This window comes from Podarcis melisellensis (assembly GCF_964234715.1).
Source record: "Podarcis melisellensis genome assembly, chromosome: 3".
Taxonomy (NCBI): Eukaryota; Metazoa; Chordata; class Lepidosauria; order Squamata; family Lacertidae; genus Podarcis; species Podarcis melisellensis.
This window is the reverse complement of record NC_138530.1, coordinates 4,083,236-4,110,899: the sequence shown is the minus strand read 5'-3', so window position 1 is coordinate 4,110,899 and position 27,664 is coordinate 4,083,236. Positions and strand designations below refer to the sequence as shown.

The 27,664-nt window shown below is 49.0% G+C and overlaps 1 protein-coding gene and 1 long non-coding RNA gene across 2 annotated transcripts in view; one reads left to right on the top strand and one right to left on the bottom strand.

The window, feature by feature from the left end:
• EXTL3 (exostosin like glycosyltransferase 3) overlaps positions 1 to 17,636 on the bottom strand; it is a 168,220-nt gene extending 150,584 nt beyond the window's left edge. The window contains exon 1 of the mRNA XM_081903866.1: positions 17,498 to 17,636. The gene's annotated coding sequence lies outside the window, so the exon portion shown is untranslated. The remainder of the gene's footprint in view (positions 1 to 17,497) is intronic.
• LOC309366671 lies at positions 1,921 to 4,093 on the top strand. The gene is made up of 2 exons (XR_014166837.1): positions 1,921 to 3,732; positions 3,951 to 4,093. It is a non-coding gene; the product is annotated as an uncharacterized lncRNA (long non-coding RNA).
• Positions 17,637 to 27,664: the final 10,028 nt, after the last annotated feature.

The window sequence follows — 27,664 nt, the reverse complement described above, 5'->3', positions numbered from 1 at the left end:
CTTGGCCCTCCAGCTGTTTTGGGACTACAATTCCCATCATCCCTGACCACTGGTCCTGTTAGCTAGGGATGATGGGAGTTGTAGTCCCAAAACAGCTGGAGGGCCAAGTTTGGCCATCGCTGTTCTAAACTAAGATGCCTCAGACACCATAGTCTGACCTCAGGCAGGGAAGAGAAGGAAGCATTCTACATCAGCCGTTCCCTCTTTTTTCCTTTAATCCAGCCACCCAAAAACAATGGAAAAACCTTGGCACTAAAAAAACAACCTACATTGGTATCGTCTCCATAGCTGTTGCCACGTTTAGATCAGCCCAGAGGAAAAGAGCCTCAAGAACACAAACAGGTCAGACTTCTGCGCTGTGCCGAATCTGGCAAGCATATTATTAAGCAGCTATTAAAAATATGTTGTTATAGGAGCCTCAGCTCAGGAACAAGAGTGGTACACTCTCTCCACTGAAAGCACCAGGGGGTGCATGAGCAAGACCAGTCGGCAAGTCAAGAGCTAGTTTCCTGTAATGCCCTAAAAACGCCACATGGTACTCACAAAATCAGGGTGGCTACAGAACAGAATTTACCACATCCTTTCAAGGTATAATTATGGGAGAATCCTTTCTTCTAACAGAAAAGGGCAGGGGGAAGCTATGTCTGGGTCGACAGGGCAGGCCAGGGAGGCGAAAGAGGGCTAAGGCTGTAAAAAATAATAATCCGAGGCACAATTATTGCTAATTGAAAACTTCTCCCTTTTCTGGAAATCTGTATAGCCTTGCCAACTTGTCGTCAGACCTTGTGGCATCGTTGCTAAATGCCAAGTCAGTCCGTAGGAAATCCACCCTTTAGCTGCAGGATTTGATCTCAGAGAAGGAGGCAGGCTTGGTCTGCAGAGGAGCTAATCTCTCCCACTTGGCTTTTCCCATAAACCATCACTTGCCTGGGATTCCTGGTTGCCGACAGCTACAAGGGGCGTCGTTAAATATCATTCGTTTGCTTGTTTATTAAAATTCATTACTGCCCTTCATCTGAGGATCACAGTGGTGGCTTACAGTATGTTGTTGTTTAGTCGTTTAGTCGTGTCCGACTCTTCGTGACCCCCTGGACCAGAGCACGCCAGGCACTCCTGTCTTCCACTGCCTCCCGCAGTTTGGTCAAACTCATGCTGGTAGCTCCGAGAACATTGTCCAACCATCTCGTCCTCTGTCATCCCATTCTCCTTGTGCCCTCCATCTTTCCCAACATCAGGGTCTTTTCCAGGGAGCCCTCTCTTCTCATGAGGTGGCCAAAGTCTTGGAGTCTCAGCTTCAGGATCTGTCCTTCCAGTGAGCACTCGGGGCTGATTCCCTTCAGAAGGAATAGGTTTGATCTTCTTGCAGTCCGTGGGACTCTCAAGAGTCTCCTCCAGCACCACAATTCAGAAGCATCCATTCTTCGGCCATCAGCCTTCTTTATGGTCCAGCTCTCACTTCCCTACATCACTACTGGGAAAACCATGGCTTTAACTATACGGACCTTTGTTGGCAAGGTGATGTCTCTCCTTTTTAAGATGCTGGCTTACAGTATAGAAACAGAAAAATACATAGTAGCAAACATATACGGCTAGGCTCAACCAGAGGACACCTATTAGATTGGCCTTGCAGCAAGAATATTCCTGCAAGGCTCTTTTGAGTGTAATAGTGCTGAAGAGCAAGATATATGCCCTTTTAAATAAATAAGAAACTAAGGGCAGAGTCGCAGCACACACTGAATGCACACTAACCCTAACCCTAACCCTAACCCTAACCCAGTAATCTAAGGGGGAAGCACATGTGTACTGAATGTGCTATGAATGTATGGAGTGGATCTGCCCTAGTTGTGAATTTGACCATCATAATAAGAAGTTCAAGAGAGTTGGGAGTGTGTTTGTTTGTGTGTGGTCTCTGTGCACAAACACACTCCTCTATGGGGAGAGATCCAATGCCTTAGCTCTGGACTTTCTAAAACAAGCGTGGGAAGAAGCAGCAAAATTCACTCAAGCGCCCTCCTCTCTCTCCCCCCCTCCTCTCCCCACCGCACTTGTTTAAAATACGCAAAGCCACATTCAATCCTCTCTTTGTTAGGTGGCACGCTATTCAGGATCAAGAACTGGGGAAACAGCCGCTGCGGAGAGAGAGACAAAAGCGGCATTATAGGTGCACACCTACAGAGAGCAATTGGAAAGTGTACATCAAAGTGCCTTTTCCCAAAGAGACAATTACTGCATTATGTGCGACTTAGGCAAAATGTCATTGAAACGACTGAAGGCGCCCACGCATCTTTTCCTCTTCGAAATATAAACACCTTTGCCCATGGTTTCCCCCACACACACCTTTTTGCCATTCTTAACGCAACCAACAATGGCAAGTACAACCAACAGCTGCAAAAATATTCTATGAGCGTCCTATGTATTATTGCGGAAATATTTAGTCTATCTTTCTTCTTAGACAAGAATGGATAGTGCCACCTGGGTGCTTTCAAGGCAGATGTTTTTTCATCTGCTTGGAAGTTACGTAAGAGGAGCCCTACCTGGACCAATAGTGGTCCCAGTTACCGCAGCTGGCATAATCTTCACAACAACTCTACAATATAGGCTAGGCCGAGAGGCAGCAAGCTTTATAGCTGAGCGGGGCTTTGAACCCCAGTTTCCCAGGTACTGTGGTCTGGCACTCAAACCACAACACCAAATTGGCTCAGGTGTCATCGTACCTCAAATCCACCACATTACCAGCACTGGGGTTTTTTGAGATCTGTACGGGTCGGCTTTGTGGACGAATGCTGAGTTTGCATTTTGTATCAAAGTTGGTTTTTGCTTTTAAATGTGCTTGGAGGTAAGCTACACTTCTGTGAATCCTCCCTCTCCAAAGACCTGCTCTGTTTATTATTTTTATTTTGCAAGGCACCAACTGCCACTCATTTGTTTCTTCCCAAAGTCCCCCTGGCCGCTGTTTCCCACGCTATTAATTTAAACGGAATGTCTACCAGGGAAACCAAAGTCGCTTCCCACCCTCCGGATTCCACCTCCCAGCAGATGGCAAAGTTATAAATATCAACGCATTCGTCAGCTAGTGGTACTCAAACCAGGCAGGCCAGAGCACCTTCTGCACAGCTTAAAAATACCACAACGGATTCACAGAATCATAAAATTGCAGGGTTGGGAGGGACCCAAAAGGGAAGCTAATCGAACCTCATGCTATGCAGGAATCACAGCAAGAGAATCTTTGATCGGCAAGCAATGTTTATTTCAACTCTGGCGTTGCACCTCCAAAATGCAGAGCCTGAGTTTCTGCAGTGCAGGTGCATCAAGAATTATGGAGCTCCACGCAGGCATTTATTTGCTGTGCGCAATCCATACCGCTGGAGCATGAAAAGCTGGGCTTATGGGTGCCCGGGACATACATTCAAGCACATGAACAGGACAGCGAACGGCACAAATTAAGTAGATCTGTGGGAGGTTCAGTACAGATGAGAGAAACTAGGAGGCGATGCAGCTGGCCTCAAACCACCCCATCTCCTGGGTAATCTCCTGGGCATCCACCACTAGGGGTCCTCAGGCGGACTAGGCCCTAGGGCAGCCTTTGCCAAGCTGGTGTGCTCCAGGCTTTTTGGACTACAATTCCCAGCAGCCTCAGCCAGCTGGCTGTGGAGGGTACCTGGTCAGCCACCATAGGGAAAAGACTGCATTTCTAACCTGAAGCAAATCAGCTGACTCGCCAAGGGAATTGGGGTTCTGTTGTTGTTTAGTCGTGTCTGACTCTTTGTGACCCCCTCTCTTCTCATGGGGTGGCCAAAGCATTGGAGTCTCCTCCAGCACCAGAATTCAAAAGCATCAATTCTTTGGCAATCAGCCTTCTTTAGGGTCCAGCTCTCACTTCCATACATCACTACTGGGAAAACCATGGCTTTAACTATACGGACCTTTGTTGGCAATTGGGGTTCTACAAGGCCCAATAAATCCTTTGCAGCCAAGCCAGCTAGTTAGCCAGAGCATTCTGCCTGATATTTTGTCAAAAAACAAAGCATCCTTGCCCCTGCCTTTCTGCCAAACGAGGTTCCCAGACTGGGTTACAAGGTCCAAAAATAAGACAGTCCTTGCCCTCTATAAAATACATGTGACAAAAGGAAAGGTGATCGGGAGGGAGGAGGGGGAGGAAAGCAGCTTGTTCACCAGTTCAAGGAGGGTGGTGATGCGAGAACGCCTTCATCGTTTGCTGCTTTCCTCTGCTTTTTCCAAAATTTGGCAGATGACACAATTAAGGTAGCAGTGAAACAGAGCTGAAATATTTCTCCAGCAGGGCAAAATTTCTAACGTTCCGGTTGTTGTTGCTGCTGCTTTTCCTGGCACCGCTATTCTCTCCTTCTGGGCTCTGCTTCCATCTTCTCCTGCAGCCCCATTAATCACAACTGTCAGAGAAGGGAAAGGAAACGTGCCCACCAAAATGTTTTCAGGATTCCCCCCTCTTTGGGTGCACAGATAAATTTCTCAACTGCCCTGGAAGAAGCGGTGACCTTTGTGCAGTCAACCTTCTTGAATCCCACCGATTTCAAATAATTATATATATATATATATCTCCCACCCATCTGGCTGGGCTTCCCCAGCCACTCTGGGCAGCTTCCAACAAAATATTAAAATACAGTAATGCATCAAACATTAAAAGCTTCCCTAAACAGGGCTGCCTTCAAATGTCTTCTAAAAGTCTGGTAGTTGTTGTTCTCTTTGACATCTGGTGGGAGGGTGTTCCACAGGGCGGGTGCCACCACCGAGAAGGCCGGAATCTCTCTGCTTCGGAGTACAGAATTCTCTGCTGACATCTAAACCTGCCTTATAGTCAGTCAAGCCGTTTGTTCAGAGTGGGGAACCAGTGGCCCTGCAGAGCATAGAATTGTAGCATTGGAAGGGACCTCAAGGGTCATCTAGTCCAACCCCCTGCAATGCAGGAATCTCGGCTAAAGCATCCCTGACAGAGGGCCATCCAACCTCAGGGAAGGAGAGTCCACCACCTCCCAAGGGAGTCCGCTCCACTATCCAATAGCTCTTACTGTCAGAAAGTTCTTCCTATGTTTAGTTGGAATCACCTTTCTTGTAATTTGAATCCATTGGTTCAGGTCCTCTGCTCTGCAGCAGCAAAAAAAAATGTTGGGGGACTACGACTCTTAACATCACTGGTTGCGTTGGCTAGGGTGGATGGGAAAGGACTTATTTGTGCATTGTTAAACTGCAGAACTCACTCCCACAAGACGCAATACAGGGTGCCAAGATAAGGCTGCCAATCGCTAATAGCTATGATGGCTATAGGGACGCGGGTGGCACTGTGGGTTAAACCACAGAGCCTAGGACTTGCCGTTCAGAAAGTCGCGGTTCGAATCCCCGTGACTGGGTGAGCTCCCCTTTGCTCGGTCCCTGCTCCTGCCAACCTAGCAGTTCAAAAGCACGTCCAAGTGCAAGTAGATAAATAGGTACTGCCCCAGCAGGAAGGTAAACGGTGTTTCCATGTGCTGTTCTGGTTCACCAGAAGCGGATTAGTCATGCTGGCCACATGACCCGGAAGCTGTACGCCGGCTCCCTCGGCCAATAAAGCGAGATGAGCGCCGCAACCCCAGAGTCGGCCACGACTGGACCTAATGGTCAGGGGTTACCTTTATGATGGCCTTACAGTGGTACCTTGGTTTACGAACTTCATCAATTCTGGAAGTCCGTTCTTAAACCAAAGCGTTCTCAATGCTTTCCATAGCAGCGGGGGACTCAATTTACAAATGGAAGACACTCAACAGGAAGCGAAACATGTTCTGCTTCCAAGGCAAAGTTCACAAACCAAAACACCTACTTCCAGGTTTGCAGCATTCTTAATCCAAGTTGTTGATAAACTAAGCTGGTCTTAAACCAAGGTACCACTGTAGTTCGCCTCCACTGTTAGAGGCAGGATATGACCCTGAATGCCAGTTGCTGGAAAATAAAGAAGAAGAAGAGTTTGGATTTGATATCCCGCCTTTCACTCCCTTTAAGGAGTCTCAAAGCGGCTAACATTCTCCTTTCCCTTCCTGCCCCACAACAAACACTCTGTGAGGTGAGTGGGGTTGAGAGACTTCAGAGAAGTGTGACTAGCCCAAGGTCACCCAGCAGCTGCATGTGGAGGAGCGGAGACGCGAACCCGGTTCCCCAGATTACGAGTCCACCGCTCTTAACCACTACACCACACTGGCTCTGAAGAGAAGAGTGCTGTAAAAAAAATTCTAGGAGTGCTAGCACCAGGCTGAGGAATGGTTCTCTACCATAGAGCTTTCATTATCCCCATTATCAATAGCTCAATATCATCACCATTCAAACTGAAGTTGATTCTATTGGAATTGGGTATGAAGTTAGGATCTTTCATTGGACAACCCTTGAAGTTCAGAGCCAAGGCCATCTTTCTTTGATCCGTCTTTTTCCTTTGTTTCCAAATTTTTACATTTGGTTTTTCTTACGAGAGAGGACGCTCGAACAGCCTTCTCGTAATCTGGACCGATGGAGAACTCTCAATCTGTTTTACGGCATCGTAAAAAGAAATGCCAGTGGGATCATTTAAGGCCCATGCAAGTGAAAATGTTTATCATCGGGAAAGAGCCAAGACGTAAAATTGGATTTTACTTGGTGTGCTCCACGACGGAACATCAATAAAAAGGGAATCCCATAAAACTAATAAGGGATCTTTCTTATTGGGCTGGTCAGCATATAAAAATACTCTTGGCTAAACCTCTCAGGGAGTAAATTACTGTAACTTTATAATTAGTAGGACAACAGCATGAGACCATGACTAGCCATATAGAAGTGGGTGCAGAACCAGTGACTATTCAAGATGTTATTGGACTCCCAGCAGCCCCAAAAGCCAGAGATGGTGGGATCCTGTTCATCTGAAGAGCCACAGGTTCCCTTCAGTCAGCCCTAAGAAGCAACACAGTTAACCGAACAAACAAGTCAGGATCCATCATAAAATGCATTTAAAGCAACAACTTTGGGCTGGATATATTAGCACGATGCAAAAACACCATGCTACCCGCCCACATATAAAAGTGAAAGCAATGCCAAAATTAGAAGTTTAGGGCACAGATTTCTGCCTGTTAGGCAGAGACTCCCCCTTGCATCAAAATAAATTGCCAGGAAGGCGTTTTTTAAAAAGCGATACAACATGGGTAGGCAAACTAATGCCCGGGGGCCGGATCTGGCCCAATCGCCTTCTCAATCAGGCCTGCGGATGGTCCAGGATTCAGCGTGCTTTTACATGAGTAGAAGGTGCGCTTTTATTTAAAATGCATCTCTGGGTTATTTGTGGGGCATAGGAATCCGTCCCCCCCCCAAAAAAAAATAGCCTGGCCCCCTACAAGGTCTGAGGGACAGTGGACCGGCCCCCTGCTGGAAAAGTTTGCTGACCCCTGTGCTACAAGGATCAAGGCGCTGGGATCACAGAATACCCGAGTGCTGTTTGAGTTCAGAGTAAAATAAGGAGAGAGAGATTGAAGGAGAGGTAGCCACTTGTTTCTCCTTACGGTGACTGGCAAGCCATGACTGTCACTCATCGCCGGTAAGCTGTGTGTGATAAACACAGACACACAAAAATACATCCTTTAACTACAGGGCAGGGCAGCCCAGAGACTGAACGATAAAGGGCCAAAGAGTCATTTGCATCCCGCTCTCTTTCCCGTTTTCCTTTCCCAAACCACAACCATGGTGAGGAGGGAGAATTCTCAGTGGCTCAACAGCAGGGATCCTTGATGGCTGAATGACCTGGCAATGAAATACAAAAGTGAATCAAATTACACACAGATAGACAAACACACACACACACACACACGGAGTGGGAGGAGAGAAAGAGATGTCATTCCATATACCTGGTGTTATTTGCTCAGCTGGGCACCCTAAACTTCTTCTTGCTACTGCAATACCACTGGTCAATCTATCTTAGCATTGCCTACAAACTAACACTTAGGCTGCATGCAAACAATGTAAGGAAAGCCTGCTGGATCAGGCCAAAAGGAGCCCATCTAGTCCAGCATCCTGTTCGCACAATGCCCAACCAGGAACCTATTATGGGAAACCTGAAAGCTGGATTCTGGACCAAGCCAGGGTTCGAAATTTGCCGGGCGCATTTTGCACCTGGCTATCGAGCACTTGTGACCGAGTGAAGGTGCCAGGGCGCCAGGATTGGCCCCTGACATTTCCATCTGGTGATGCATGCTGGGAGATCCTTGGATCTTGACTGCTTTCACTACTAGCAAACACATCCTGTAGAATTATATCCGTGGTATTTTATCTGCACACTCGGAATGAATTTCAAGAACCAAGAAGTTGTTATTGAAAAGAGCTGCCTTGCCCCAAAACGTTCAGTTTTGGCGACCGTAACCCTGGTTGAAGGAGTCATTTGGCGCCTAGTTTATATATCTGAGTTTCTAAGACTGCCAAGAACGCCGCTCCCCCCTCCTTTGATTTCCAGAAGCTGGTATTGAGAAGCACTGCTGCCTTGAACTATGGGCGCAGAGCAAAGCCATAGCTGATCAGCGAAAAAAATCTATAGACCAGCTCTATGGCTACCACAGTTTCCCCCCTCCCAACCCCAATTCCAAGAGGATGTTGGAGGGTGTCCAGATCCAAGGCCTCTCCAAACATGCCCTTGAAATGCCTCTCTTTTTTGCTTTCTCCATTAGGTAAAGGTAAAGGGGACCCCTGACCATTAGGTCCAGTCGTGGCCGACTCTGGAGTTGCAGCGCTCATCTCGCTTTACTGGCCGAGGGAGCCGGCATACAGCTTCTGGGTCATGTGACCAGCATGACTAAGCCGCTTCTGGCAAACCAGAGCAGTGCATGGAAATGCTGTTTACCTTCCTGCTGGGGTGGTACCTATTCATCTACTTGCACTTTGACATGCTTTCAAACTGCTAGGTTGGCAGGAGCAGGGACCGAGCAACGGGAGCTCACCCAGTCACGGGGATTCGAACCGCTGACCTTTTGATCGGCAAGTCCTAGGCTCTGTGGTTTAACCCACAGCACCACCCGCGTCTTCTCCATTATCTAACCACATATGACAGGTGAAAGGAAAATGCATGATTTCTGCAGCAATGAGGTATATCCATGGGTGGCTGCATTCTTCCTCTCCCCAGGGATAAATAGATCTGCAAAAGTTTCTCAATATGTCCTCCAGGTGACCACAGGTTGGTCCCTTTCAATTTACCTGGGGCTCAGCCTAGCTTCATCCAAGCAGTAAAGGCTATGCGTTATATCTCTGTTGCTCCAAGAGTGGGGTGTTTGGCAGGAGTTACTATATATATTGCTCATTATTAGTTTTAATTTCATATATATTGTAATTTTAATAGCATGCTCTTAGGTAAGCCACCCCAGGGAATATTTATTGATGGGCAGCTCTATAGATCAAAATTCGAATAAATAAATAATGCCTTTGCCAGAGTCTCTGGAGAGCTTCTGTTTAAGAGTAGAGATGGCACCGAACCATCTGGGCTGAATCCCTCTGGGCTCCATGTAAGGCCGTTTCATACATCACCACACGTGAATTAAGTTTAACCGTTCCACTGGCTGTCCACTTCCAGGGAAGCGTAAGAAATCATTCTGCGTGGTTTATGTTCGCAGCAAGAGAAAACAGGATTATTTTTCTTCGCTGCAGCCAGGCCTTGCAGGAAGCTGAACCACGAAATTTATAGAAGGCCGATCAAACAACATCTCTCAACCCTGCAAAGCTCATGGAGTGGCTAGAATAGGACTTGCTAACCTGGTCCCTTCTTGGGATATAGCTCAGTCGGCAGAACATGAGACTATTAATTTCAGGGTTGTGAGTTCGAGTCTCACCTTGGACAAAAGATTGCTGCATTGCAGGGGGGTTGTACTCAATGACCCTCATGGACCCTTCCAACTCGAGTTCTAGGTTTTGGACCTCAACTCCCATCAGCCTTAGCTAGCATAGTCAGCAAGCACCATATCTGTTTATCCTGGGTTAGGGTATCAGCCCAGATGGTTCGGTGCCATCTCTACTCTTAAACAGAAGAGAGCCAGTGTGGTGTAGTGGTTAAGAGCGGTAGTCTCGTAATCTGGGGAACCGGGTTCGCATCTCCGCTCCTCCACATGCAGCTGCTGGGTGACCTTGGGCCAGTCACACTTCTCTGAAGTCTCTCAGCCCCACTCACTTCACAGAGTGTTTGTTGTGGGGCAGGAAGGGAAAGGAGAATGTTAGCCGCTTTGAGACTCCTGAAGGGGAGTGAAAGGCGGGATATCAAGTCCAAACTACTACTCTTCTTCTTCTTCTTCTTCTTCTTCTTCTTCTTCTTCTTCTTCTTCTTCTTCTTCTTCTTCTATTTGACTAGGAACTGGAGGTCAGGTGTCCTGACTCCCACTCACAGACTTGGGACTCACACCTCACATGTTTTGCTGAAAAGTTTTATTCCAAAATTCACTACAGCACCCAAACCCAAACAGGGTTAGAGGTTAGAAAGTCAGGAAGCAGGACAGAGTGCTTGAGTTTTTATATCACAAACCTCCCAAAGAATGATATAGAAATTTAATAAATAGTAATAATAATAAAATACATTGATCCCACTACAGAACTCGCTCCCATGGGAAGCAAGCCGCCAATCTAGATGGCTTTAAAAGACGATTAGGCAAATTCCCGGAGGAAAGGGCTGTCATGGCTATTAGCCAAGGCAGTGAAGGTCCTGTATGAGTGTCTGGAGGCGGTTGGAGGATGGATGGCGGCTAATGGATTGAGGTTGAATCCTGACAAGGACAGGGGGACAGGGGGCGGGTGGGTGTGGAGGACTCCCTGCTCCTGAATGGGGCAACTGTACCCCTGAAGGACCAGGTGCGCAGCCTGGGAGTCATTTTGGACTCACAGCTGTCCATGGAGGTGCAGGTCAATTCTGTGTCCAGGGCAACTGTCTCCCAGCTCCATCTGGTATGCAGGATGAGACCCTCCCTGCCCGCAGACTGTCTCGCCAGAGTGGTGCATGCTCTGGTTATCTCCTGCATTGCGTAGCATTGCGCTCTACGTAGGGCTACCTTTGAAGGTGACCGGGAAACTACAACTAATCCAGAATGTGGCAGCTAGGCTGGCGACTGGGAGTGGCCACCGAGACCACATAACACCGGTCCAGAAAGACCTACATTGGCTCCCCGTACTTTTCTGAGCACAATTGAAAGTGTTGATGCTGACCTTTAAAGCCCTAAACGGCCTCGGTTCAGTATCCCTGAAGGAGCGTCTCCACCCCCATCGTTCTGCCCAGACACTGAATTCCAGCTCCAAGGGCCTTCTGGCAGTTCCCTTGCTGTGAAAAGCAAACTACAGGGGACCAGGCAGAGGGCCTTCTCAGTGGCGGCGCCCGCCCTGTGGAACGCCCTCCCATCAGATGTCAAAGAGATAAACAACTACATTTAGAAGGCAGGAAGTTTTTAATGTGTGACATTTTGATGTATTTTTAATCTTTGTTGAAGCCGCCCAGAGTGGCTGGATTTCCCCGTAAATTGATTTTAGAACTTTGAATTTATTGTTATTCACACTTTTATACTGTATTTTATGCTGTTTTTTTGTTTTATCACAATTAAGTGTTTTATATTTGTTGTTAGCCACCCTGAGCCCGGTTTTCTGAACCGGGAAGGGTGGGGTATAAATTATTATTTTTTTAAAAAAAGGCAGCAAGAGGAATCATTTCAGGACTATATTACAGACAAAACGGGGTTGAAATGGCAGTGAGCAGATAACAGGGTGAAGTTTCCAGAGGAGCGAAGGAAAACAGAAGGAACTATCGGGGGTGCCGAGGGGAACAGGTAGGCAGGCGTCCAGAGACAAGGCAAGAGGAAGCACATTCGACCGAGATCAACCCCATCCCGAGACAAAAATAAATAATTCCGGGAACAGGAATGTTTGCATTTGTACAAGGCTCCAGCAGCCCTGGGCAGACGAGAGGCAAGGGTGTGTTTGTATTAACTTTGGCCTGGTTTTTCCGTCCCAATGTACTCTCCCGGCTCTATTCGTTAGAGATATTCTACAAAATCATTTCTCAGCCTTCCCACAGGCAGGAGGGCACGAGGGGCTCCTTTGTTAGTTATCTCAATAAACCAAACTTTTCGACTGTTCAGCATCTCTGAACCTGTGGCTGTAGGCGTGCAATACACTCAACCATTAAGCCATCTAGGTTAGTGGTCATCACTAAGTATCAAGTGTGGTGACAGTAATAATAATAATACAACAACAACACCGTTGTGGCGGCACAGGGTTGCCATTCTGTGATTGGACTTACGCTAGTTGTTGAGCGGTTCATTTATCCAGTAGGTATAACGTTTACTGCACATGTAACTTGTTAAGATAGAGTTGCACATTTATCCACTCCATGTTTACAGTATCTCCAGGCTTTGTCTTGCACATGGCACCATAATATGTTTGCTGTTTGAATGGTTACAACTCTATCTCTATTCTAGCTACTATTCTAGTAAATTTGGTTTTATACTTATAAACCAGTTTGTGGTGTTGTTGTTTTGTTGTAGTGGTCATCACTAACTCCTGTGGGAATGAGTTTCACAATCGAACAATCCCATATTCCTGATTCATGTATAGTCTGGCTTCCCTGTGGCAGCGTTCGCACATAATCTTAAACCATAGTTCAACATTGCCAGGAAAAGCTGCAGTGAGCCTCGGGTTTGTATAGAGCCTCGCCCTTCTTTCCAGGTGGCCAGCATTAGTGATTTGGAAGAAGGTTACCTGATTTTTTTCAATGAATCCGGGGACATTTTTCAACTTCAATGGATTTTGTATGGGGACTGATGTGTAAATACGGGAAACGGGGACGTCTGGTAACCTTAATTTGGAAGCCTTTGCTTCCTTTCCAACAGTCTGACGTGGCATCAAAACCTTGTCAAAACCGGGTAGTCTTAACTATTGTCAGGGGAAATTAAGGTAAAGGTACCCCTGCCCGTACGGGCCAGTCTTGACAGACTCTAGGGTTGTGTTCTCATCTCACTCTAGAGGCTGGGAGCCAGCACTGTCCGCAGACACTTCCGGGTCACGTGGCCAGCGTGACAAGCTGCATCTGGTGAGCCAGCGCAGCACACGGAACGCTGTTTACCTTCCCGCCAGTAAGCGGTCCCTATTTATCTACTTGCACCCGGGGGTGCTTTCGACCTGCTAGGTTGGCAGGCGCTGGGACCGAGCGACGGGAGCGCACCCCACCGCGGGGATTCGAACCGCCGACCTTTCGATCGGCAAGTCCTAGGTGCTGAGGCTTTTACCCACAGCGCCACCCGCGTCCCCAGGGGAAATTACTCAACTTCAAACCAGAGTTTAAAAAGCTGGTTTTGTTTTCAGTAAACTTAAAGGTCAGCCATAGCTTAGGGTTGAAATGCCATAGTTAACCTCCAATTTGCAGTGGTGGAGGAGAGGGGGAAGGAAGATTATACAGGTTTCCTGCAGCTCATCCTTGCAAGGCTAAACTGTGGCTTGACATTATGAGGAAACCAAGGCACAGTGTGTTGCTGGGATTTGAGACTGCATTATTCAGCATGCAGTATCCACTGCTTCTGCCACAGGTTGTCATCACTTCTGAGCGAAGCTTGCAGGTAATCGGATGAGGTGCCCAGCAGGCCACTAATTGACTGGCGGATTTCTCTGTTTCCCTTCCAATTTTCTAAGCAATTCAACAAACACAAGCCAAGCATTCCATTTCTTTCAATACAGTCATACCTCGGGTTGAGCATTTTCGAGCTGCACTCCGCGGCGACCCAGAAGTAACGGAACGCGTTACTTCTGGGTTTCGCCACTCGCACATGTGCAGATGCTCAAAATGATGTCACGCTCATGCGCGGAAGCAGCAAATCGTGACACGCGCAGATGTGAGTTGTGTTTGCTTCAGGATGCGAACGTGGCTCCAGAACGGATCCCGTTCACATCCAGCGGTACCACTGTATTTAAACAAATAAAGCATGACTGAACATCAGGAATAACTTTCTAAGAGCTGTTGGAGGGCCATCTGTCATGGATGCTTTAGCCGAGATTCCTGCATTGGAGGCGGGTTGGACTAGATGACCCTCAGGGGTTCTACGATGCTATGATAACGCAGTCCTGCCAACCTAGCAATTCAAAAGTGCAAGTAGATAAATAGGTACTGCTCTGGAGGTAAACGGCGTTTCTGTGCACTGCTCTGGTTCGCCAGAAGCGGCTTAGTCATGCTGGCCACATGACCCGGAAAAACTGCGGACAAACGCCGGCACCCTCAGCCAGTAAAGCGAAATGAGCACTGCAATCCCAGTCGTCCACGACTGGACCTAACGGCCAGGGGTCCCTTTACCTTTTTGATAACACAGAGTAGCATTAAAAATGCAAGAAAATATACCCACAGCGACGTCTTTGCAGAAACAAGCAGGTTTTATTCAAATGTGTCTCAAGAAAAAGACTGGAGGGGGTGGGCTGAGGAAAACTTGATTCAGAAGTTTAGTTCCTTCCTCTTGGGTGAGGAAGGAATAAGGGACGTTGGCATTCCACCTAAAAACACACCCACCTGCGAGCTATCTCCCTGTACCATGCTTTCCTTGAGCACCCCTATACACTTGGACACCTGTAGGAAGGGCTGGTCCACCCATGAGGCAAGGAGAGGCGACTGCTTCGGGCAGCAGGATCTGCAGAGTAGCAGATCTGACCTCCAAGGAATGGATCACCCGCAGCCACACGGTCCTTGGAGGCTGGATCTGCCGCCTCCTTGGCAGTCCCCTAGCACCCTCTTGGTGAACAGGAGACACCGTCCATTGGTCTCCTTCCACCTCAACTCTACTAACTCCAGAAACCCAAGACCACATGGAGGAGGCTCTTCCCCATGCCGGTATTGTCCAGTCCAAAAGCCAAGGCCATCCTGATGGGGACACAGAGCGGTCGGGGTGCGCCTGGTGCCCGCCAGGTGTTCTGCACTACAGCTCCCAACAGGCATGACAGCCATTGGTCAAGGGCAGGCTTCCTCAAACTTGGCTTTCCAGATGTTTTGGAACTACAATTCCCATCATCCCTGACCACTGTTCCTGCTAGCTAGGGATCATGGGAGTTGTAGGCCAAAAACATCTGGAGGGCTGAGTTTGAGGAAGCCTGGTCAAGGGTAATGGGAGTTGTGCTCCAACATCTGGAGAGCTCCAGGTTGAGGAAGGCTGATCTGAATAATCCTAGAGCAGTTATAAGGAGGAAAATCAGAGAAGCCCATGGACGATGATTCTTTATTAAATTTGTATACCGCCCCCCACCCAGGGTGATTCATGACATAAAAACACAAAATGACAACTCACACAATATATAATAAAAACAAACCAAAGACATCCCCTCCCACAAACACATTTACAGTGGTACCTCGGGTTAAGTACTTAATTCATTCTGGAGGTCCGTTCTTAACCTGAGACTGTTCTTAACCAGAAGCACCACTTTAGCTAATGGGGCCTCCTGCTGCTGCTGCACCACCGGAGCACGATTTCTGTTCTCATCCTGAAGCAAAGTTCTTAACCCGATGTAATATTTCTGGGTTAGCAGAGTCTGTAACCTGAAGCGTATGTAACCTGGAGCTTATTTAACCTGAGGTACCACTGTAAAAGGACACTTCTAAGTTCCTTTTCGAAGCACCAAGAAATTGATGATCAACATGGCATGCAGGGTGTCACACCTGAAAGAGAGATGGGACCACAAAGCCATGCCTCCCATCAATGAAAGGAGAAACGTCTGTGTATCCGCCACTGCTATGGTCACTTCCAGAGAAGCTCTTTTCCCCTCTCCAGAACAGAAGGGAGGGTGAGTGTGGGAATATTTAAGGGGACATTTTCAGTGTTGGAGATGGTGATGAACTGTGAAGGATGAGGACATTTCTCATGAAATGTGAGTTTCTGAAGGGTGAGACCTTTTGTAGATGCCATAGGAGATACTGATACAGGTGTTCATAAGTACCACCTTGGTGATCCCTAGCTTATGCCATAATAAAGCTTGTGAGCATTTAAGGCGCAAAAAACCCCAAACAAACAAACATGGCATGCAGACTATTCCTCCCCCCTTTCCAAATATCACACTCACAGACCCACATTATTATTCCCCCACTCCTCCCAGTAGTAGAAAGAAACCCAAGTCTCACAGCAGCAGTCATATCCTACTTTCCCCCAAATCTCCCATTGCAAAAAAAACCAGGAAGAAAGGCAGAATCAAAGCATATGTTTTAAAGACAAGAAAACATTGGGTTTCTCTCCTGGAAACTAAAAACACCATCCCAGAGTATCACGTAGCGCATTTCCGAGACTTAATATTCAGAATCTGCGATCCTAAAATGTCAACAGGGAAGGGTTGTAACTTTGTAGTAAGGCAAATGCTTTGCACATTAAGAACCCCTCTGGTTTGACACTTTTGGGGAAGAGGTTTTTTTCAGAGAGCAAGGCAGGGAACATAGATATTTAAGGAGGAGGAGGGCTGTCGCTCTGAGCTAAAAGTATAGGGCCGGACTGAATAACAATCTGACACAGTGACTCCCCTCTGAGGCTACTTCTGAGCAAGGAGGTCCACAATGCCTGCCACAAAACCCCCAGTTCCTTCTGCCATGCTTTACGGATCCATTCCGATCCACTGCACACCACCCAAAACAAAGAGCTTGCGTTGCTATGATCATTATAGGATTCCTGTCTTTTGGGGACACAGCCACAGGGCACTCATGGTGAGCGCATGGGGCTGGCTGCCAAGAAGCCACAGGGCGAGCGCATGGACCCTTTTCAGCAGACATGGGGAAGAAGGGCCCCCACTTGCCACATGGGAGAAGGTGCTCCAAAACTCCAAAAGGACCTTTCCTGGGGAAACTGCTGGGGGTTGGGGAGCAGTCTAATGTATAACCCGGATCACTAGATCCTTTCTGGCTGCCTGGACCTCACTGCCTGCTCCCATTCCGGAGGGCACATGGACAGAGCATATGCTCAGAATTCCCCATCCAAGACTGGCAGTCCACTCTGCCTGTTTCCTGATCGGATCCTGCAACGAGGAGGCTCCCGGGAGGCCAGGAGGAGCTGGCAGGAGTGCCACCTTGGCCCCTTGACCGTGGGTGGCAGTGGGTGCCATGCAGCCCTGGCGCCTAAATTTGTGGGTGCCCAAATTTATGGGGAATTTTGTGGGTGCTGGGGCACCCAGGGCCCCGGCATGTATGGGAGCTGGTTATTGCAGGCCCCCCCGCCCCGGATCTGTACCCTCGACACCTTGGCATGCATTGCAAGTCATTTTATCCCCCGGGTTCCTTCTTCCCCAAGGCGCCGGGTACGTGAAACCGTTCCGGGGCTGCGGAAGGGAGAGGAACCGGGCGGGGGCTGATCCTGCATCGGGGAGAAATGCATGCAAGCCGAAACGAAAGCAGGGTGGGGGAAAAACCCCTTCCTCTGCAAGAGCAAAGGAGGAGCTGTCCTGTGCAAAGTCAGAGCCACTCCACTCGGCGCACCCCGGGGTCGCCCTCCAGAAATCTCTGCAGCGCAGCGCTTACCTCGTAGCTGCAAGGAGCGCGGCTGGAAGCCAGCAAGTTCGTGCACAGCTGCCTGGAGGAAAAGGCTTCCGAGGGAAGGAAGGAGGCAGGCTGAGCCCGGGCGCCGCTGCCTGCCTGCTTGCAACCGTCCCGAGTCTGCAGCCCAGCGGCCAATGCTCGGCGCGCCGTGGGAAGCGGAGCTTTTAAAACGGGGAAGGAAAGGGGGGCCGGCGCGCCCCCTGGTGGAGATGGGAGGGAGATCATAAATCCTAGAATTGGAAGCGGGCACCCCAAAGCTCATCTAGTCCAACCCCCTGGAATGCAGGCATCTCAGCTACAGCATCCACGACAGATGGCCATCCAAGCTCTGCTTAAAAAGCTCCAGGGAAGGAGAGCCCATCACCTCCCAAGGGAGACCGTTCCACTGTCTAGCACAGGCTTCCTCAAGCTCAGCCCTCCAGATGTTTGGAGACTACGCGTTAATGAGTCGTCGCCTGTACATGCAGTTCCTCTGATCTTTGAAGTAAAGATACGTGCGCGTAGAGAGATCCGTTAACACCATCACCATGCTAGCTAACGCTGGAGTCGGACCCTGATGGCAAACAGGAGAGCATCAGGATTTGCAAGGCCCTAGAGCAGTGGTTCTCAACCTGTGGTTCTCAACCAGATGTTGTTGGACTACAACTCCCATCATCCCTAACCACTGGTCCTGCTAGCTAGGGATCATGGGAGTTGTAAGCCAAAAACATCTGGAGGGCTGAAGTTGAGGAAGCCTGGTCCAGCAGTTCTTCCTACCAGAAGGTTCTCCCTGATGTTGAGTCAGAATCTCCTTTTTTACAATTTGAAGCCATTGGTTCGAGTCTTACCCTCTGTAGCAGGAGAAAACGAGCTTATTTCCTCTTCCATGTGACAGCCCTTGAGATAATTTGAAGATGACTCTCATGTCTCCTCACAGACTCCCCAGGTGTGCAGCCTGGGAGTCATTCTGGACTCACAGCTGTCCATGGAGGTGCAAGTCAATTCTGTGTCCAGAACAGGTGTCTACCAGCTCCACCTGGTATGCAGGCTGAGACCCTTCCTGCCCATAGACTGTCTCACCAGAGTGGTGCATGCTCTGGTTATCTCCTGCTTGGACTACTGCCATGTGCTCTACATGGCGCTCCCTTTGAAGGTGACCAGAAACTGCAACTAATCCAGAATGCGGCAGCTAGACTGGTGACTGGGAGCAGCCGCCGAGACCATATAACACCGGTTCTGAGAGATCTGCATTGGCTCCCAGTACGTTTCCGAGCACAATTCAAAGTGTTGGTGCTGACCTTTAAAGCCCTAAACGGCATCGGTCCTGTATACCTGAAGGAGCGTCTCCATCTCCATCGTTCTGCCCAGATGCTGAGGTCCAGCGCCGAGGGCTTCAAATAATAGATTTGTGGAGTTGGGTCATCTAGTCCAACCGCCTGTGATCAGCGTTTGAAATTCTCCAGGCACATTTAGCACCTGGGTTTTGGCCACTTTTGACCAAGTGAAGATGCCCGGGTGCCAGGATTGGCACCTGATGTCTCCATCATCTGGAAGTACATGCCTGGGGATCAGTGGATCTTGACCATTTTCACACACTAGCAACACCTCCTGTAGAATTGTACCTGTTATGTTTTAACTGCACAATTAGAACGAATTTCAGGAACCCAAAGGTCATGTTGGAAAATACAAATTTTGAGCCGTCTGGCCCAACAACGGCCACTGGTTGTTCCGTTTTGGCGGCTGTAACCCTGGTTGAAGAAGCCATTTGGCGCCTAGCTTATATAGCTGAGTTTCTAGCTGCTTGTAATGCAGGAATCACAGCTAAGTAAATATGCAAGGAGGGATGCTGGTGGCGCTGTGGGTTAAACCACAGAGCCTAGGACTTGCCGATCAGAAGGTCGGCAGTTCGAATCCCTGCGACAGGGTGAGCTCCCGTTGCTCGGTCCCTGCTCCTGCCAACCTAGCAGTTCGAAAGAACATCAGAGTGCAAGTAGATAAATAGGTACCACTCCAGCGGGAAGGTAAACGGCGTTTCTGTGCGCTGCTCTGGTTCGCCAGAAGCGGCTTAGTCCTGCTGGCCACATGACCCGGAAGCTGTACGCCAGCTCCCTCAGCCAGTAAAGCAAGATGAGTGCTGCAACCCCAGAGTCGGCCACAACTGGACCTAATGGTCAGGGGTCCCTTTACCTTTACCTTAAATATGCAAGGGGTTTCTCTTTTCTGCATTGATAGCTCACCTCTTTGCGCTACATGGTTCTCCCCCTCTTCCTCATTTAATCCCCACAACAACCCTGTGAGGTAGGCTACACTGAGAGGCAGCAGCTGGCCCAGTTCCACCCAGTGGGCTTCACAGCCAAGTGGGGATTTGAATCCTTGCTTCCCAACCGTCCAGCCACTACACCATTCTGGCCTAAGGCTGCCTCCTCCAAACTTTGATCCACCTGTTGCTCTCCATGGGTTTTTGGACTACAACACCCACCAGCCCACGGCAAGCACAGGTGTTTGGTGCTGGGGTTGATGGGAGTTGTAGTCCAAAACATCAGGAGCACACCAGGCTGCGAAAGGGGGAGTAGTCTCAGGCAGAGCCTTTTCCCCAACTGTGTTTAATGCCAGGCCACCACAGAAAAGGCCCTGCCAATGGACATTACTTTGGTGGGTTACAAATACCTTTAAATAAATAATTAGAAATAAATAGCTAGCTAGCTAGATATAGATAGATGATGATAGATGATGATAGATAGATAGATAGATAGATAGATAGATAGATAGACAGACAGACAGACAGATAGATAGATAGATAGATAGATAGATATAGATAGATGATAGATGATAGATAGATAGATAGATAGATAGATAGATAGATAGATAGATAGATAGATGATAGATAGATAGATAGATGAAAGATAGATAGAGATAGATGATAGATAGATAGATAGATAGATAGATAGATAGATAGATAGATAGATGATAGATAGATAAATAGATAAATAGATAGGTGATAGATAGATAGGTAAACTTCCCCTTTGAAGACCTGGGGACAGGCCTTAGAGCAGAATCTTGATCTTCAGGCAGATTTGCATGGGAGGAAGCAGTCTTAAATAGGACAAATTGTCTTAAATAGGACAAATATTGTCTCTCCAGCATCTTGCTGTAGCATCCTTGCGACAGAGTTGCCTAGGCCTCTGGGCATCTTGTGAACTTACAAATCAACAATAAATCAATTTATAAATCAATAAAATGCAGCCCCAAACAGTTTTTGAAACTACTAATTCAATATCATTTTTTTAAAAAAAAACCAGCTGGGGAAAAAAACCTGGTGTAAACACAGACACACAAACACACACAGACACACACACACATTTTACAAACCCCAATTCAATCCCCAAAGCATTACATATGTCAGTGTGGTGAGGTGGCTGGAGTGCTGGATTAGGACCTGGGAGACCAGGGTCTAATCCCCACTCAGCCATGAAGCATTAAAACCTTTGGAAAGGCTTTCTCTCCTGATCTTTGTTCTCTGGCAACTGGGAGTCAGGACACTGCAGTCTTGATATTCCTGCAAAGCAAGAGATTCTCGTGATTTAGCAGGCCACGCCTTGTCTTTAAAAAGTTGGCAGGAGAGGCAGGGAGGCTTGCTGAGACATCTTCATTATTTTGGTCTGTTTCCGAACTTTTTGCCCTGCTCCTGAACTCATGAATTGTGACACCCATGTCCTGTGTCGGCTGTAGAGTATGTACGTCTATAAATGTATGTCTTTCATGTTTCCAAGTACAGTGGTACCTCTAGTTGCGTACCGCTCTTGTTACGGGCTTTCAGCTTATGAACATGGAAAACCCAAAAGTGTTTACTTCCGGGTTCGCCACATGTGCATGCACAGAAGCAATCTGCGTGCTTTGCACATGCGCAGAAGCAACCTGCATGTTTCACACATGCGCAGAAGCACTCGATCGCACCGCACACATGCACATAAGAAGCGCTCTAGTTGCAGACTTTTCGGGATGCAAACGGCACCCCGAAACTGATTAAGTCTGCAACTAGGGGTACCACTGTAAGAGCCTCTATCTGCAGGGGCGTAGGAAGGGGGTGTCGACATGGAGAGGTCCAGGAGGCCAGCTGGCAAGCCCCAGCTGTGCCATCTCCATTCATCAACCCGTACTCCGACGTAAATCAGTGACCCGGACTACAAAAGCCAGGTCATGCTATTAGCAGAGTGTACTGCACACACAGGGACACAGGTGGTGCTGTGGGTTAAACCACAGAGCCTAGGACTTGCTGATCAGAAGGTCGGCATTTCGAATCCCCGCGACGGGGTGAGCTCCCGTTGCTCGGTCCCTGCTCCTGCCAACCTAGCAGTTCAAAAGCACGTCAAAGTGCAAGTAGATAAATAGGTACCGCTCTGGCAGGAAGGTAAACGGCATTTCCGTGCGCTGCTCTGGTTCTCCAGAAGTGACTTAGTCATGCTGGCCACATGACCGGGAAGCTGTACGCCGGCTCCCTCGGCCAATAAAGCGGGATGAGTGCTGCAACCCCGGAGTCGGTCATGACTGGACCTAATGGTCAGGGGTCCCTTTACCTTTTTAGTTTACTGCGCACACGGAATAGGCGTGAGGCTTGTGAAGTCATACTTTAACTACAGATTTATTAGACATAAATCAGAAGAAAGAAACATGTCGTCTCTCTCTCGTGTCGTCTCGGAGAGAACAGCAAAAGCAAAAGCCATACACAAACAGAAGTTCCCAGCAAGCTGTGCTGGAATGTAAACTGACATGTGACATACATACAGCAATCTAATGCCTGTTCCTTAAGGTGGAATGGAAATGTCAACCGGGGGGGGGGGGATGCGGACCACCCTGAGTGTCATCCCGAAGGGGGTTGACATTCGGCATGGGGCCCCCCGCTCACGACTCCCCCAAGCCCAGCGAGTGGCAAAGCAGCAAGTGGCAAAGCAGCTGCTGCAACTCTCCGCCTTCCCCTGGTTCGCTGTAGGCTTGGGAGTCAGGGGGGGCCCAAATGTCACCCCCTTCAGCCTGAAGGGGGGTGTCATTTGGCGCCCCCCCCCCCGTGCTGAGATCGGCCCCTGGGGACGATCATGCAGCTGCGCTGATTGTCCCTGCGGACAGATCACCCTGCTCCCGGGTGCACGGCATGTGTGCTGTCCCGGGTGCCAAAGCACCCAGCTACGCCACTGACTCTCTGCTTGTGTTGGAGCTGGAGGGAAATGACAGACTCCACACTGCTGCAAAGTGCCCTGCATATTATTTTTGTTTCACCGCACGGAGAGAGGGGTGCTAGATCAGAATCGCTCAGGAAAGAACCCGACAATTGCTCAAAACGTTTCAATCCAGGATCTCAGTCTGCATTCTGGGTAAGGATCCAGGCTAGACCCTTCACCCTTGCCCCCAAAATGTGCTGTAAAAGCATACGCCCCCGGCACGCCAGCCTCTTTCAGATTAAAAAAAACACTATTATTTTAGGAAGATCAGTTGCTTCCTCGTTTAAACATGAAGCTGTTTGTGTGCCTCTTGAGCGGCGGTGGGTGAGCAGGACAGTCATGGAGAAAACCCGATAGGGAAGGCGATGCGTCACGGCCCGTCTGTCGGGGTAATCTGCTAATATGAGACACAAAGTCCTTCGCAAGCCTTACGCAGATGAAAGGAAAGATATCCGTGCTGCTGGGGGGAGAGAGCTAAGCAACAGCAGAGCTGGCTAATCTCATGCACAGTATGAATAGGGAACGCAGCCCCCCTGCGAGGGAGAGCCTTTTGTTAGCTAATTGGACCTGAGTCTGCCCAGACTGAAGACTAAAGCAGGTGTGATGGCATATAGATTTCCTTTCCTCTGGCTCAGGTGGCCTCGCTGTGAGGTGTGGATAGTGGCGTCATTGTGGCAGGGAGTGGGGGCGAACAGGAAGATCTCCTGCACAGGCCCTGCGTCATGGAATGGAAGCTGTATATCTGCAAATCGTATGCTGAACCCGGAGGCGGATGGGGCTGATTGAGACTGATAGGGAGGAAGGCAAGGAGGCGAAGATTTGGTGTACGTTTCTGAGCACAATTCAAAGTGTTGGTGTTGACCTTTAAGGCCCTAAACGGCCTCAGTCCAGTATACCTGAAGAAGCGTCTCCACCCCCATCATCCAGCCTGGACACTGAGGTCCAGCGCTGAGGGCCTTCTGGTGGTTCCCTCCCTGTGAAAAGCCAAGTTACAGGGAACCAAACAGAGGGCCTTCTTGGTGGTGGCACCCACCCTATGGAACACCCTCCCACCAGATGTCAAAGAGAAGAACTACCAGACTTTTAGAAGACATCTGAAGGCAGCCCTGTTTAGGGAAGCTTTTAATGTTCAATGGGACGCGGGTGGCGCTGTGAGTTAAACCACAGAGCCTAGGACAAGCCGATCAGAAGGCTGGTGGTTCGAATCCCCACAACAGGGTGAGCTCCCATTGCTCGGTCCCTGCTCCTGCCAACCTAGCAGTTCGAAAGCACGTCAAAATGCAAGTAGATAAATAGGTACCGCTCCGGCAGGAAGGTCAACGGTGTTTCCATGCGCTGCTCTGGTTCGCCAGCAGCGGCTTAGTCATGCTGGCCTCATGACCCAGAAGCTGTATGCCAGCTCCCTCGGCCAATAAAGCGAGATGAGCGCCGCAACCCCAGAGCAGCGCATGGAAACACCGTTTACCTTCCCGCAGGAGCAGTACCTATTTATCTACTTGCACTTTGACGTGCTTTCGAACTGCTAGGTTGGCAGCAGCAGCCCTCCAGGAATTCAGGCAAGGGATATTCTTAGCCTTACCTGGAGAGGCCGGGATTTTAACCTGGGACTTTCTGCATGCACAGGAGATGCCCTTCCGCTGAGCTGTGGGAGATTTCCAGGATTTCTTTTCCTCTTGAACCAAAGAGGTTTCTCAGTCCTTCTGCCTGGCGCTGCTGCCAGATCCCTAGCTCCTCAGCTCCCTTGTTACAGAATATTAACAGCACTGCAGTGGAACACAGCCCTAAGCCATTTTTACGGGCGTTTTCTGCAGGCTGCTTTGCTTTTCCCTTACCAGGCAATTAACCCGGTTTTAAAGAGTTGGTGTCCCTGTCAGGAAGGAATCCCGCTCAGGCTGCTCCTCATCCCCTCTAGGCTGCAGCACCTATGGTGGCGGGATGATGAAGGGTCTTTTCAGATGTACTGTATTTTTTGCACCAGACCACAAGACGCACCTAGTTTTTGGAGGAGGAAAACAAGAAAAAAATATATTCTGAATCTCAGAAGCCAGAACAGCAAGAGGGATCGCTGCGCAGTGAAAGCAGTGATCCCTCTTGCTGTTCTGGCTTCTGGGATAGCTGCGCAGCCTGCATTCGCTCCATAAGACGCACACACATTTCCCCTTACTTTTTAGGAGGGAAAAAGTGAGTCTTATAGAGCAAAAAATACGGTAGGTAGTCTTGGCGGCGAGACTGCAATCTTTGTGGTCTCGGGTGGCGGTATCAGGCCTTGGGCGGAATCCTTTAGTCTAGCTTCCTCTTGGCAGTGGCGATACCAGGGTTCCCTGTTAAAGGGGTTTCTGAAAGGAGGTTTTGACCGTACGCCGAGAGGTCGTCATTGCTCTCCCCTGCGGCGGTGGCATAATGGGGGCGGCTATCTCTGCTTGAACATGCTTGAACATATGTTCTCCAGAGTCGGCCCATCCCCCCCCACACACAATGGATAACCCTGATGCTCCCTAGGTCCCCTACTGGGGAGGGATAACGCCCAATGCCTGAGCCAAGATCTACCCACATTTGAAATTTAATAAAGTTATGGCCAATTTAATCCCATAGCACGTTGTCTTGAGTCGTTATTCCACATGACGGGGGGGGGGGTCGCCCGGGATCTGGGGGACTCCGCCTGTCCACGCAAAGGAATCCAGCTCAGGCTGCTTCCCATCCCCTCTAGGCTCTTGCACCTATGGTTGCGGGGAGAATCATTCAGGCATCTCAGCGCTCCATCCATCACTCGCATCGCAAGCCGAAAGACCAGCCGTGCCGAACGGAGGTGGAAGCAAAGGCCATAAACTCAGAACTCACAATTCGCCAGCAAAGAGCAACACATCGGGTTTTATTCCTAGCAAAACACCGGTTGAAAAGCTTCATTACAAAAGCATCACTTTTGGGTAGCTGGTCCGGCCCAAAATTAGAGTCTAAGTAGCTCTAACTCTCACAACCTCCACCTCCAACCTTCATCAACCTGGTGCCCTCCAGAATGGACTACAACTCCCATCAGCCCCAGTTGTGTTTTTGCCAGGCCTCACTTGGAGTATCCTGTGTCCAGTTCTGGGCACCACAATTCAAGAAGGATTTTGACAAGCTGGAAGGAGTACAGAGTAGGGCAACCAAGATGATCAAAGGTCTGGAAACCAAGCCCTATGAGGAACGGTTGAAGGAGTATGTTTAGCCTGGAAAAGAGGAGACTGAGAGGAGATACAATATTCATCTTCAAATATCTCAAGGGCTGTCACATGTAAGAGGGTGCAAGCTTGTTTTCTCCTGCTCTGGAGGGTAGAACTCGAAGCCATGGCTTCAAGTTGCAAGAAGGGAGATTCCGACTCAACATCAGGAAAAACTTTCTGACAGCAAGAGCTGCTCAATAGTGGAACAGACTCTCTTGGGAGATGGTGTTCTCTCATTCCTTGGAGGTTTCTAGTCAGAGGTTGGGCGGCTATCTGCCAGGGATTTCGTGTTGTTTAGTCGTTTAGTCATGTCCGACTCTTCGTGACCCCCTGGACCAGAGCACGCCAGGAACTCCTGTCTTCCACTGCCTCCCACAGTTTGGTCAAACTCATGCTGGTCGCTTCGAGAACACTGTCCCACCATCTCGTCCTCTGTCATCCCCTTCTTCTTGTGCCCTCCATCTTTCCCAACATCAGGGTCTTTTCCAGGGAGTCTTCTCTTCTCATGAGGTGGCCAAAGTATTGGAGCCTCAGCTTCAGGATCTGTCCTTCCAGTGAGCACTCAGGGCTGATTTCCTTCTGAATGGATAGCTTTGATCTTCTTGCAGTCCATGGAACTCTCAAGAGTCTCCTCCAGCACCAGAATTCAAAAGCATCCATTCTTTGGCGATCAGCCTTCTTTATGGTCCAGCTCTTGCTTCCATACATCACTACTGGAAAAACAAGAGCTTTAACTAAACGGATTAAAAAGTAAAGGTAAAGGGACCCCTGACCATTAGGTCCAGTCGTGGCCGACTCCGGGGTTGCGGCGCTCATCTCGCTTTATTGGCCGAGGGAGCCGTTGTACAGCTTCCGGGTCATGTGGCCAGCATGACTAAGCCGCTTCTGGCGAACCAGAGCAGCGCACAGAAACGCTGTTTACCTTCCCGCTGGAGCGGCACCTATTTATCTACTTGCACTTTGACGTGCTTTCGGTCTGCTAGGTTGGCAGGAGCAGGGACCGAGCAACGGGAGCTCACCCCGTCGTGGGGATTCGAACCGCCGACCTTCTGATCGGCAAGCCCTAGGCTCAGCGGTTTAGAGCACAGCGCCACTATACAGATTATTTACCTCTAATTCCTGCATTGCAAGGGGTGGGGCTGCATGACCCCCGGGGTCCCTTCCAACTCTCCAATTCTATGCTTTGAAGGTGAGGGAACCTGGTGTGCAATCAGAGAAAAGTGGCAAGGAACCGTATCCCGCCAGATAAACAACCATTAAGATTTAATTCAAAATCCAACAGGAAGAGAGGGGCGGGAGACAGCAAAGCACACCAGCCAGGACAGAGCGCAACGATTAACTGCTTAGGGATACTGGATATGTGGGGTGAGATGCAGAATTGGTGGGGTTTGTGACTCGTTAAGACTAATAGATTTATTCAGGAGTAGTAATTAGGGGCTACAGGCATTTCATAACTTACGTTTTTGCATCTTCTATTTTACATAAAGAAATGAATTGAATACATAAACATATAACCCCTTTTGACTTCCCTCCCGCCCCCCAGTTTTGGATCTTAATGTAATGATTTTCCCCTTTATTGGAAGAAAACCATAGAATGAAAGCTTTGCATGCAGAAGGTCCCAGGAGCAAATCTTGGTATTTTCAGGTTTTTTTAATAAACGCCCTTTTTTTCAAAAGGAGTAACTGAACATGAAAGACCTCTTGGCTGAGACCCTAGAGGGCTGCTGCCAGCCAGAGTAGGTTCCACTGGACTGAAT